The sequence below is a fragment of the Canis aureus genome, chromosome 5, assembly GCF_053574225.1.
Source record: "Canis aureus isolate CA01 chromosome 5, VMU_Caureus_v.1.0, whole genome shotgun sequence".
In the NCBI taxonomy this organism is placed as follows: Eukaryota; Metazoa; Chordata; class Mammalia; order Carnivora; family Canidae; genus Canis; species Canis aureus.
Window position 1 is genome coordinate 50,416,082 of NC_135615.1, and position 12,688 is coordinate 50,428,769.

At 33.2% G+C, this 12,688-nt stretch overlaps 1 long non-coding RNA gene across 1 annotated transcript in view; it reads left to right on the plus strand.

Moving 5' to 3' along the window:
- The window catches only part of LOC144313437 (uncharacterized), a 29,859-nt gene extending 17,419 nt beyond the window's left edge, over nt 1-12,440 (plus strand). The window contains exons 2-3 of the long non-coding RNA XR_013379085.1: nt 1,385-1,467; nt 12,278-12,440. This is a non-coding gene — a long non-coding RNA (uncharacterized LOC144313437). The remainder of the gene's footprint in view (nt 1-1,384; nt 1,468-12,277) is intronic.
- The last annotated feature ends 248 nt before the right edge of the window (nt 12,441-12,688 follow it).

Genomic DNA, 12,688 nt, shown 5'->3' on the forward strand with positions numbered 1-12,688 from the left:
ATTGAGAAGGAGCCTCGGTGTCCATCAAAAGATGAAGAAGCTGTGGTCTATGTATACAATGGAATATTCCTCAGCCATTAGAAATGACGAATACCCACCATTTTCTTCAAAGTGGATGGAACTGGAGGGTATTATTCTGAGTGAAGTAAGTCAAACGGAGACAGACAAACATTATATGGTCTCATTCTTTTGGGGAATATAAAAAAATAGTGAAAGGGAATAAAGGGGAAAGGAGATAAAATGAGTGAAAATATCAGTGAGGGTGACAAAACATGGGAGACTCCTAACTCTGGGAAATGAACAAGGCGTAGTGGAAGGGGAGGTGGGTGGGGTGGGGGGGTTGGCATGACTGGTGACGGGCACTGAGGGGGGCACTTGGCAGGATGAGCACTGGGTGTTATGCTATATGTTGGCAAATTGAACTCCAATAAAAAAATAATAATTAAAAAAGGAAAGGATTTTGAACTATACAGTTTTTCCTAATCTTAAAAAACTTGTGGTAGCAAACTTGTTTTTTAAGAGTTATATTTTTTAAAGAATTTTCCTACAATATTGCTGTAATAAACTTATTTAAATGACAAAAAAGTAAGGTATCCATTATCATAAATGAAAGAGCAATTCATCACCATTCCATCAACTAAAATTTCAACAGATTTTTTTAAATCAAAAGTATTCCTAAATAACATGGAATGATAAATGGGAAAAATCTCCTAGAGAGTTTGGCAAAGGGAGGAAATAAATAGGTATTTCTCCATCAAATACTAAATTGCAACAATATTGTGGTGCTAAAGACTAATAGATTAGAAAAAGAGAAGAATCAAAAGGAGGCCCTGAAGTAGATTTTAAAAAAAAGCTTCATAAGTGATGGAATAATTTTATGTATACTGAATATGGTATTCCAAATCTGTTAGAAAGATATTACATATGATTGTTTCTTATCTATACCTAAAAGTACACCATATATGATGGATAACAACTCTTTGTCTTCCACTGATGTAGAAAATACCCTTCCCTAATTTGTCACTTGCATTTTAAGTTAAATGAAGGGTTTTTGATATATAATTTTTGAAAATTGTTTTCTACTCTAATCTATTGGTCTTTTTCCTGAATACTATTTTTGCTTTTCTTTCTAGAGTGTATAACTCATGAAGGAACTGTTTATTTTTTTCAGAAATATTGAGTCACCTTTCTTTTTGTCTTTTCCTTCCTTCTTTTTCTTCCTGTATTTCCTTCTTTCTTTCTTTGGGAATCTAGTTGCAAAAAATTAGAAGCTGTTATGGAAAATGTTGATATCTTTAGTCATTTTGTCACTTAAAGGAAACAGGAGGAAGCAGGATTAATTCTGGGAAGACTAGAATCCAGTTTTTCTTTTTTTCTCTTTTAGGAAGAAAAGGCTCTTTCATCTTAATTCTGGCAGTACAACATTGTAGGTTCTATCCTGTCTCTACCTTCTGGCAGTAAGAAGTGGTATGTATCCCTACTTCTTCATACTTCCTACTAGTTTTCTGTAGTGAAATTTTTTCTGTAAATATTTTTTTAATATTAATCAACCCTTTCCTGTGGACCCTGAATCTATGCATATCTACTAGTTCTTATACCTCAGTATGTGAACCTACATCTCTTTCATTGTAAGACAAATGTCACAAGCCAACAACAAAAACATTTTTTCCATTGTCCAGTGGTTCTCCCCCTTCAACTTGAGATCCTCCTTTGTCTGATCCCCTTCAAAGTTAATCTTCTTGAGAAAACCATTTAGATCAGTAATTATAAATATTTTCAACAGGCTCACTCAGGAATGTTACATGTGCGTTTCAGTATTACCATTTCTATCCTCCATCCAAAACACTGAATTAGAATTTTTCCATGGGTATAGAAATCTACAGGCGTAATGACATATGGATAGTATTAACTCTGTAGAAAGTAGAGGACTCGCTGAAATACTTGGAAAGTAATAGAAATTTCTTCAAAGAAGTAAGATTTGAGCTGTGTAGGGTTTACCAGTGCAAAAGAGGGTAGAAAAATGTTCTTTTAACTGCATAATGTGCTCTACAACCGGAGCACACATCAAAATCACTGAGCGGGCTTGTGAAACAAACAGGTCACTGATTCAGTAGGTCTTAGAAATAAGCTAGATTTTATATTTTAGCAAGTTCCCAGAATATGCTGCTGCTTATCTGAGGACCATACTTTGAGAACCACTGTTCTAGAGTGAAGAGAAGCATTTAAGACAACTGGGAAGCTATCTGGGGTTTTGGCTGTTTTGAGGCATCATAACAGAGTCAAGACTGTTAGAATAGAAAAATTGAAGGGTAAATATGTCACAGAATAGAAATCTGAAGAATAAAAAAAGAGGTTAAATTTTGCAAAGCAAAATAGGCAATGCTTAAAAATCTAGAATGCATACTAAAAGCAATGAGAAAATATTAAAAGTTTTAAGCAGTAAGCTGGCATTTAAAAGTATCACTTTAACTACAGTATGAGTAAAAAAAATTAAAAAAATTGTTTGGGAAACTGGTGTAACATAATAGTACCCAAGTTAGAACAATGATAGGCAAGAAATCAAAGACTGGACAGCTTACAGGGATTTATTAGAGAAAAATCTATAGGATTCAGTAATTGATTTTATTGCTAATTTGAGACACTGACTACTAACATGACTAGAGATTGTAGCTTCACCATCAAGCAGATTGCTCTCCTAGAATAATAATTTAATTAAATTTCTATGTCACTTATGCCTATATAATGAATAACAATAAATCAAAATGCAGCTATTACCATACTTTTGTCTATTTCTAATATGATTTAAGGTAGCAAATAAGTTAATTATGTATAGAAGTCTATTAATAGGATGATCTCTAAAACATGAGTTAAAAAAATAAAATCAGTTGAACATAGAGTTCTTGAACATATTTAGATTCTTTATACCCTCTAAGAGCCTTATGGAAATCATGATCTCTTTTGCATGTATAATATGTATGTTCCATGTACAATTTCAAGGAATTCACAGCAACCTTGATGCACACCCTTGGGAAACTCTCTCCATGTAACAATGGCTCCATATCAATCATCACCGAACCGAATTTATAGACTAAGAATGTGTCAAAATGTATCTAGAGAGTGAGTTTAAAAGACTGGAGGCCATGAAACATGGTGAAAAATTTTAAACTCTTGACCCTTTGACTTGGGATGATTCAACCTAAATTGGGTATAGATGGTGGTAAAGACTAATTTATATATTTGTCACTAAAAATGGTAATATAAGAGAAACTCAATGCCTTGGAAGGACTATGAGATGCTCAGTTGGATCGTTTAGAAAAGCTGAGGAAACAAATTATTACAGTAGTGAGAATAGACCAGATGGACTTTGGCTGAACTCACAGGGTAGCATCACTCTCACTGGACTGTCCTGGCTCCTGCATTATCATTTAACACTTAGTTGTTTGTTGGACACACACTAGAATAGGAAGCCATAAATATTCAGTATTTCCTCATGTCCTATTTGAAAAATGCTTTTTCTGCACGGTTCAATACTACAAAAGAACACATCAATATAAGGATCATTTTGCTGCCTTTTAAAAATGCCTCCATAATCTTATTCTATTAATCACTCTTGCTTGCCTGGAGTACTTATTAAATAAGCAATACATTTCACTCCATCCTGAAGGTAAAATGGAGTTGCAAAATGGTTTCTATATGGCTCTTAGGAAAATCTAATTGACCCAGTCAGAGCTATTAGTCATATTATGGGTCAACAGGTTGTTAACTGCCCTCAAAATTGCTAAGCTAGGTGCAACTTCCTTAAGGTCGACACACAGAAAAAGTTTATCATTTCCATCTGTGAGAAAAGGCAAATGACTTCACCAAGTTTCTTCCTACTTCCCCTATAATAGAATCTGAAAACAAACTTAACTTTTAACAGGACTGCAAAATTAAAATAAAGCAAAGGACAAATTGGCTTAACGTGAAACAAATTTCCCATCACATCGAGTGCCTCTTAATTGTACCTTCTAGGCAATTTGTATTGCAGCCCAGAAAAGCAACTGAAATATTGTATATAAAGATAGACTCTGGTTCAGTGAGTTATCAACCAGCTATGTCAAGTATATTAAAATCATTTGTCAACAAAACAAGTGATTTTTTTTGCTGTTAATCCTCCTGAGAAAACAGCTTGATGTGAAAACTATATAAAAAAAAGTACCCACTTGGTAAAGTCACTGTTAACAGAGGCATCTAGCATTGAGCGGATCTAGAAGCTTTGTGAAAAATCTGGATTTAAGGACAAAAGGGGACAAAATGATGGGAAGGCTACAGTGGGAAGACTACCGTGGAAAAATCAGATCAATGGCCACTTAGTATTATTCAGGTCCCAACCAAAGGAAAAAGAACACCTCAGACAAGGGAGACAAATGGTTCTCCCACTGTGGTGTCTACAATTTTTGAGTGAAGTATTCTTTATGCATCATGTATAATCATTACTCGATGGTGTTGTTGAGTTCAACTGTATACCTACTGATATCCTGCCTGCTGGATCTGTCCATTACTTTCGGAGTGGTGTTGAGGTTTCCAACTACAATAATAGATTCATCCATCCCATCTTACCATTCTATCAATTTTTACCTTCTATGTTTTGACTCTCTGTTGTTAGGTGCATTTGTATTAACAATTGTTCTATCTTCTTGAAGAATTGACTGATTTATCAGTAACCCCCAGGTTGGTTAGGCTCTGGGATCCAGTGCATATGTTTCTTTTAAAGGCAGACCTTGTTTAGAAGGACAGAATATTTCAAGTATTTCCAAATAGTATTTCCTTCCCCATGCCAGAGCACAAGAGAATTATTCTATTATTCTATTACTACTACTACTACTACTACTACTATTATGTCTTCACTGTGAAAACCTGATAGGGCTCAGGAAGTGAAGCTTACAAGCATGTGGTGGTCCCTGTATCATGGGGCACCCATGGAGGTTTTAACTCTCAGACTTGCATATACTGAGCCTTCAGCAATTAGTCACTACAGTTTAGGTTTTCCTGCCTTAGTCCTGGTCTCCAGGCAGATTTCTATTCATGGGTTTAAGCTCCTCTAGATTATGATTCTTGTATCTACTTGTCTGTCTTTCCAATTTTGGATACAGAAATTTGCCTGGTGCCCTAAGATCTCTGACAGACCTAAGAAGCACTGCTCATTTTCAGTTTGTTCGGCTTTTTACCTGCTGTTAGAATTCAGTAACAATTTTCATGTTCCTTATAAGCTGGACTGCAAACTGAAAGGGGCTCTATTTTTCGGGAAAAAATCCTATTATTAATTTGCTGAGAGTTTTAATAATGAATGCCTATTTATTGTTTTTGAATAATTTTTTACATCTATTGACATGATCATGCAGTTTTTTTTCTACTTTAATCTATTAATATGGTAAATTGCCTTGATTAATTTTAAAAGATTAAACCACTCCTGTTTTCTTAGGATAAACCCTACTTGGTCAGATGTTTTTGGACTTCAAATACTAACAATTAGTTAAGGAATATTTTGTTTATATTCATGAGGAATTTGGTCTTAATTGTTTTTGTAGTGATTATGTCAGTTTGTGCTGGACTCAAGGAAGGTAGTGATCTAGCCTTTTTTTTTAATTTTTTGCAAGATTGATATTATTTCTTACTCAAATGTGTTTTGGAGGAGGAGTTGATAACAAATTCCATTTCTTTCATTGAACTATAACTATTCGGCTTGTAGCAGTTTTTTTTTTTAGCAGCTTGTATTAATTTTGCAAGTTGTATTTTTCAATAAATTCTTCCATTTTATCTAAGTTGTCAAGTTTGTTGTTATAAAGTTTTAAATGCAATCTCATATCGTCCTTTTAATCTCTGTAGAATCTGTGTAAATAAATCCTTTTGTATGCCTGGTATTCGTAGTTTCTCTTTTCTCTTATTTTCATAATCAATCTAGCTACACATGAATCAATCTGATTCATTTTTTTTTTTTGCCTCTGTTTATTTTCTTTATTGCTTGGCAAAGTTTTTGTTGTTGCTGATGATTTCTGCACTTCTTTTTTTCTACTGACTTTAGATTTGCTTTGCTTTGCATTTATAGCTTTCTAAGTTGGAGCCTTAGGTCATTGATTTCCTATCTTCTTTCCTAACATAGGCATTTGGGGTTGTTGGTTTCCCACTAGGCACTGCTTTAATTATCTCTCTTATCATTTCAACCATAGCCAATAGATTCTTTATAATTACTTAATTTTAGACATTATTAATTTTAATCATGATTTATTGCCAGCAATTTTTAGTTTAATTCCTCTGTGCTTAGAATATGTGCTTTATATGATTTTGATCTATTTAAATGTATGGGTACTTGTCTTTATAGCCCAATGTATAGTTATCATCATAGTTTTAATTTTGGCTTTTCTAGTTGTTTCTAACTTTAAAGCTACTTCACATTCAACATTTTTTAAAAACCTGCCACCAACTCTAGGATGTAGTTACAGAATCTATTATATCTAGTTTATGAATGAAAAAAAAAGCCCCCCATGTCATAAAGAAAGCCATATAAACTTGAAAGAAAAATGCTGTTCCACTGACACCTCATTCATATTTTAATTCTACCTTTGATTCAATATTACTTCTGAAATATCAAATTGTCATTTTGTTAGTGTCTGAATTAGCCTAAGGCAATTAGCAACTTTTTTACACACAAAAGATCCTTTTAGCTATCAAGGTATCTCAATCTTCTTACCGATAAGAAACTATTTTATAAATTCAAGTTCATCTGCTCTTGACACTCACTACGTCTTCATTGTACCTACATGAACCATCTAGTACCCGTGCGCACACAGACACATACACCATGAAATCCAAGATTCTATTCTGAGCCCAGCCTCAGGAAACAAGAAAGAAATCCATTATCAGGAAGTGAATAAAGTGTTGTACACTATTATTTAGTGGCCTGGAGAAACTGCTTCAACAGTGACAGGTGGAAATAATCCTGGGATGGATATGAGTCAAAGAGGTATATACACCCTGATTTTGCCTCAATGCATACTCAGCTCCTAACATGCAATCATGCTGACAAGACCCTCTAGTCAAACAGATTTCTGAAGAAGTGAGCTTTTTATTAAGAGACCATTAAACCTACCTTTATTTATTTCCAGGATTTGGGGGAAATATGAGAAAAAGAGCAGTATCAGAAAAGCAACAAGAAGTCCAGAGAATGTAGAGATATGGTAGAGCCACAGAAATTGGAAACAGCATTATTTACTGACTTCCAAATCTAATTTTTACTCCTATGTTTTATGTCCTTCTAGCACCCTACACATCTTCAGAGCTCTTTTACAAGACTATAATTATGTATTGATGTGCTTATGTCTTCTCTACTAGGGACAGAACCCGGATTTATCTTATGTCCTTTATTATGACCTAAAACTAGCCAAGTATCTGGTACACACTTGGCAGTAAGATACCTGTCGAAGAAAAACATGTGAGCAATTCTTCCGTATGGTAGCTAGCTATACTGCAGCATAACTTATCCAAAAGAAATTCTCATGTTCTCTTAAAAGGGAGACTACACTGCCCAGAAAACACCATACCAAAAAGAACGAATACTGGCCAAAGAGAAGAACATACATAGAATAGTGCTGATTATGGGGAAATTGGAAGAGGTTAATAAGATACTAGTATGGAAAGGAAATTAAGAAGAGGTAGCTGTCTGGAAGAAGAGTTGATGCGTTTAGTTTAAAAAAATATTAATTTTCCTTTTCTAGATACCAATGCCTAAGAGAGACATCCATACAGTTGAGGAATTTGAGTTGTAGGTGAAATGAGAAATAATACCAGAGCTATAACTACAGATTTCATCAATCATTGCAAATATGAGCAGATGAACTAGCATTTTGAATAAAAGCATAGAGATATATGGATCTGAGACTTGGAAAATACTAAAGACCTTGACAAAGAAGATAAAGCAGTATAAAAAATAAAATTAGCACCTATGTCACCATTCTCAACAAACTTTTTTTTTAATCATTTGCTGCCTTAATATTGTTAATGTTTTAGGTAAATAATTAACAATCTTTGGAAATTTACATTTCAGCTGTCAAAAATAAAGTAAAATAATACAATTTTCTGAAAGCAGGAGTACGAAAAGAAAACTGTTAAAGAAATTTATGTCTTACTTTTTCTTATTCTTACTCTTTCTATCCTATGAATTCCATAATTAGTTCTATAGCCTTGCCATAGCAGAAGTGGTGAAATGAGGTAGGTTTCATAATCCTTAATGTTAAAATTGTTTTGTAACATCTAAATTGAATTTCAGTGCAATTCCCATGCAAAAGAAATATGATCTACATTTTCTGGAGATTTGTTTATATATGTGCATAGTTTTTATACTATTTTTAAATTTATAACTGTCACATTCTCCTGTGATCCACTAGCTTCATATTTTTACAAGTGTATATAATTTAAAAACAAGAAAAATGCTTACTTAATGGAAGATTTGAGTAAAATGTTCATTTTAGAAGGTTAAGATCAGTAAATAGGAAGGGAAAAAACTTGAGCAAGAAGGAATCATGTAGACAGTAGCTATTACTAGGTTCTCATCTGTGTTGGGTGGATAACTAATACACAATTGTCACTACAAATTAATATCTAAAAGAAGATAGTGTAGTATGTTTAGCAGAGCATTTCACTATTCCAGACTCTCTCAACTCTGAAATTCCATAGACATAGGAATCCTTGAAAAATTTAAGTGTGGACACACTCACACAAAACTTAAAATATTCCTACTCTGTGACATTAGAAGAATTTCAAATATCCAGATAATGATTACCAAAAACTTTAATTACACTCATTTCAAATCTACATTTAAAAAAGCTCTCTACAAGTTACTTATCTCATAGGTGACTTTTTGTTGAATTATGAAATCCATAATGAAAATTCTATGCTAGAACTCATTCAGGCTACATAAATCTGTAGAAGATATTAAAGTGAAGATAAGGTAGTGTTGAATAGCTACTAAGAGACACTCCCATTTTTGTGCTTAAATGTACATTTATTAATGCTCAAGAGTAAGATTACAAAGAATAGTTTCGCTGAGGAGCATTACTTTTGCCCCATTTTCCATTTTAATAATTTCACACAAATAACCTATACACTTAAGAAAAATAGTGCATATATTTAAGGAAAATAGAACTCTAAGCAACTATTCCCTGTTTACAGTCCCCAATATTATCAGCCACTTCCTGACAGCCACTGCAAATACTGACAAATGAATGTAAATAAATATATTCCAGGACTATCCTCATAAACAGTTACAGAATAAATAGAGAAAAATCTTTTATCTTGGTAGTTTTAAAGGAGTTTGTGTTCTCAGGGTAGATACATTTAGATTTTCATAGCCAAAAAATAATTGGGAGAGATCAGAGCAGTTTTTATAAAAAATAATTAAACAATGAAGGCATGAATTTCTGATTTTGTGAATAGCTATTTGCCATGAATATCGATTCTATATATACCAACATAGTAAGAAGTCATCGTCAAAGTTTTGGGAAATATAAAAATGTCAAGCCAACTATTCAAAAATCACAGGTAATTCCATTATTTAGAGACAATGTGCAATATCTAAAGATTTCCTTTTAGACTTTTTGTAGTTGGTATCATATTACTTATACAATCTATATTATTTTTATAATGATATCGATACATGTCATCATATTATTTTCTTATTTAGTATGATCTCATTAATCAGAAGTGATCTATGTTTTATGAGAGTATTCATAGCAAAAAAAATCATTTCTACACAATTTCTAGACTTTTATTATTTTTTTATTCTGAAAGTGAAAGAACTTGCTTTCTTGTGTATAAGTGGCTAAAGATCAGAATTAAAGAGTGTGTAAGTCTGTCAATTTGTTTACCTTCAGATGAACTGGTGAAATGCAGCTGTTAAGTTCAGAATGCTGTGAAATAGAATTCAAGTACATTTCCAAGTTTTATTAATTTTAAGCAAACTCCATAATCTTTTATTAAGTATTTAATCAACCAGAGACAAATCCAAGGGATGAATAAACAGGAATTTATTTTTACTTCAATAAAATAATAAGCTGATGTACAAAACAAAAATGGATTTTGTTTTGGACTTAAATGGACAAATGACTGGAACAGAGTTTAAGAGTACACCCAACCAATATATACATACAATGGAAATTCATTTTTACTTATCACAGCTATGAAAGTTACAAAACTGAAGTGTAATCTTACCTATTATAATTTTTAAAAAGTTATTGGAACAATAATGCCCAATGGAGGTGGATAATGTGGCAAATTTACATACACTTTTTTTTTCTAGGCCCCTACACAAATTAGACTTTAAAGACACGTATTAAATGCAACTTATCAGAGGAAGAAGATCTAAATGTATAGCAGAAGATGTTATGTGTGTAGAGATCTCGAGGATTGAATACAGGTTATCAACAACATAGTATTTAAAATTAATTTTAAAAATGGTAGGATACTATATGTAATCAACATGAGAGAGTTTCCAAAGAAACTGTGATAAAGAAATGAGAACTATACCGTGATATGGAGTCAGTCAATTAGTTGGGCACCAAGATGTTGAAACACATGAAAACATTCTTCTTCCCTAAAGTGTATCTTTCCACTTAAGTTTCCACTGAAAACACAATTCAATCTGATATTTTGGGCTGAAACTGACCTTTGTTTGGAGATATTTACTCGTAATACCAGGGCTAAAATTTCAAGTCATTTTGTTTCTCATTTATAATTACTGGGTTCCACTTTATGTGCTAAAGAATACAAATTCTCTTGACTTTTCTGTGCCTTGTTAATTTGGCTCCTATCTGATTTTTTCCAAGACTATGGATTTATGCTCACCTCCTAGATTAATGTTTCTGAATCCCCATCTGGAATTTAGAGTCCTACTACTTGCTATAATTCTCCTGCTACCATATACCTTGTTTCTGGGTTCTAAAAACAGTTTGGAACACCAATTTTCCCAGCTTAGACTAACATATATCACTACTTAGTACACCCCACTACTTGGCTACCAACACCATACATAATGGATAATCTGACCCAAGATACTATGGACTCCATGAGCCTGAATCACCCCCTCCCACAATTAATTATTAATAATTAATTAATTAATTAATTAAATACAGTCCTATTTTAAGATATAGTCATGTGCACTTGAATAAAAATATAAATTCAATAGTATCACAACCTGACTTGTTTGCTTCAATATTTTTTAATGTAACTTAACCATGTGACACTCTGAAAACCTATTTTAACTGGATCCAGTTAACAAAATTTCAAGATGTTTGTCATGTAACTTTCATCTTACTTTTATAAATGAAAATAAGATAGTAACTTCATATAACTCTTCTTTGTATGTCTTCTAGTCCTCAAAGTAACTTCAAGAATAGGATTGTAATTTGTGCTTTACTGGGACTGGCATTGCCATCACATGCTAACTCAATCAAGACACTATATCGAAGGCTGACTGACCATGCCTCGCAGACAGTCAACATACTTGCACATTAGCTTCAAATGGCACATATGCAAATGATTTGGAAGGAATTCCTTTAACTGAATTATCATTCAGACTCTATACATTGAATATCATATTACTAGGAAGTACTTTTTAAAAAGACTCACTTACAGCATCTGGTACGTCATACTCTAATAACAGAAAACAAAACCACTAACCAACTGTTGATGCAGAGTCATCTTTGCAAAAGACACCCACTATATTGAGATGTACAAAGAAAAGATAGCTTTAAAAATGGTTTCTAATTCCGAGCTCATAAACCCACAGCTGCTTGCGGGAATTCAGTAAAGAGGAAAAAACCTTAAATCTTAGTATCATTTAATAAACTCAGTCCAACAGTCATCAATACAGTCCTTTAGGGTGATTGTTCAATTCTTTTAACTAAGATGCTTATTTTCACAAATTGTCTGCACACCCCCTCAGATCATCTTTAAGAAGACATATGGATTTGTTTGGGGATAATATATGACTGAAGGATTTTGATGGTGGGAAAAAAGAGACTGAATCCCCATTTCGACCTTTTTTCCTCTTCTGTCTTTCCATTGATTTCTATGGAAGTTCAGTGATTGCCAGCCGGTCTTAAAAACCTCAAACTCCCTACCTCTTCCCTTCCCATACCTCCTTCCCTTCTACCCGATTCCTCTCTCATCAAAATTAGCTTTTAAAACTACTGTCTTGACATAACATTATGTTTAATGCACTCTAATCTCAATACTGTGTTCTCAGATTCAAGAGATATTCAAAACGCCTGTCCTCAGATGACTTGAAGTGAATAGGAAAAAGTTTAGAAAATGGATAGCCTGATATTCACCTATAGCTTCTTGATGGTCCACTTGAATTACTCCTCTAGAATGGATTCCTACAACAGCCGTGGAGACTCTACAAAGTACGTGCAATTGGTTCATTGTAACTATTCTCTAAATAAAGGTTCAACACCAAAAAATACAACTAAGAAGTAATATTTTTTAGAAGTCTCATCTTAAAAAATAGCCTGCATATATTAAAACTGCCTCAGATTCTCAACCTTTGAAAAACATGGTATTTTAAAGTGTGGAGATAAATCTGAAAGAGAACACACTAATCATTTTCAACCAGCTATTTGTTTTCCATTTTACATGGTTCTTCTCCTCTCATACA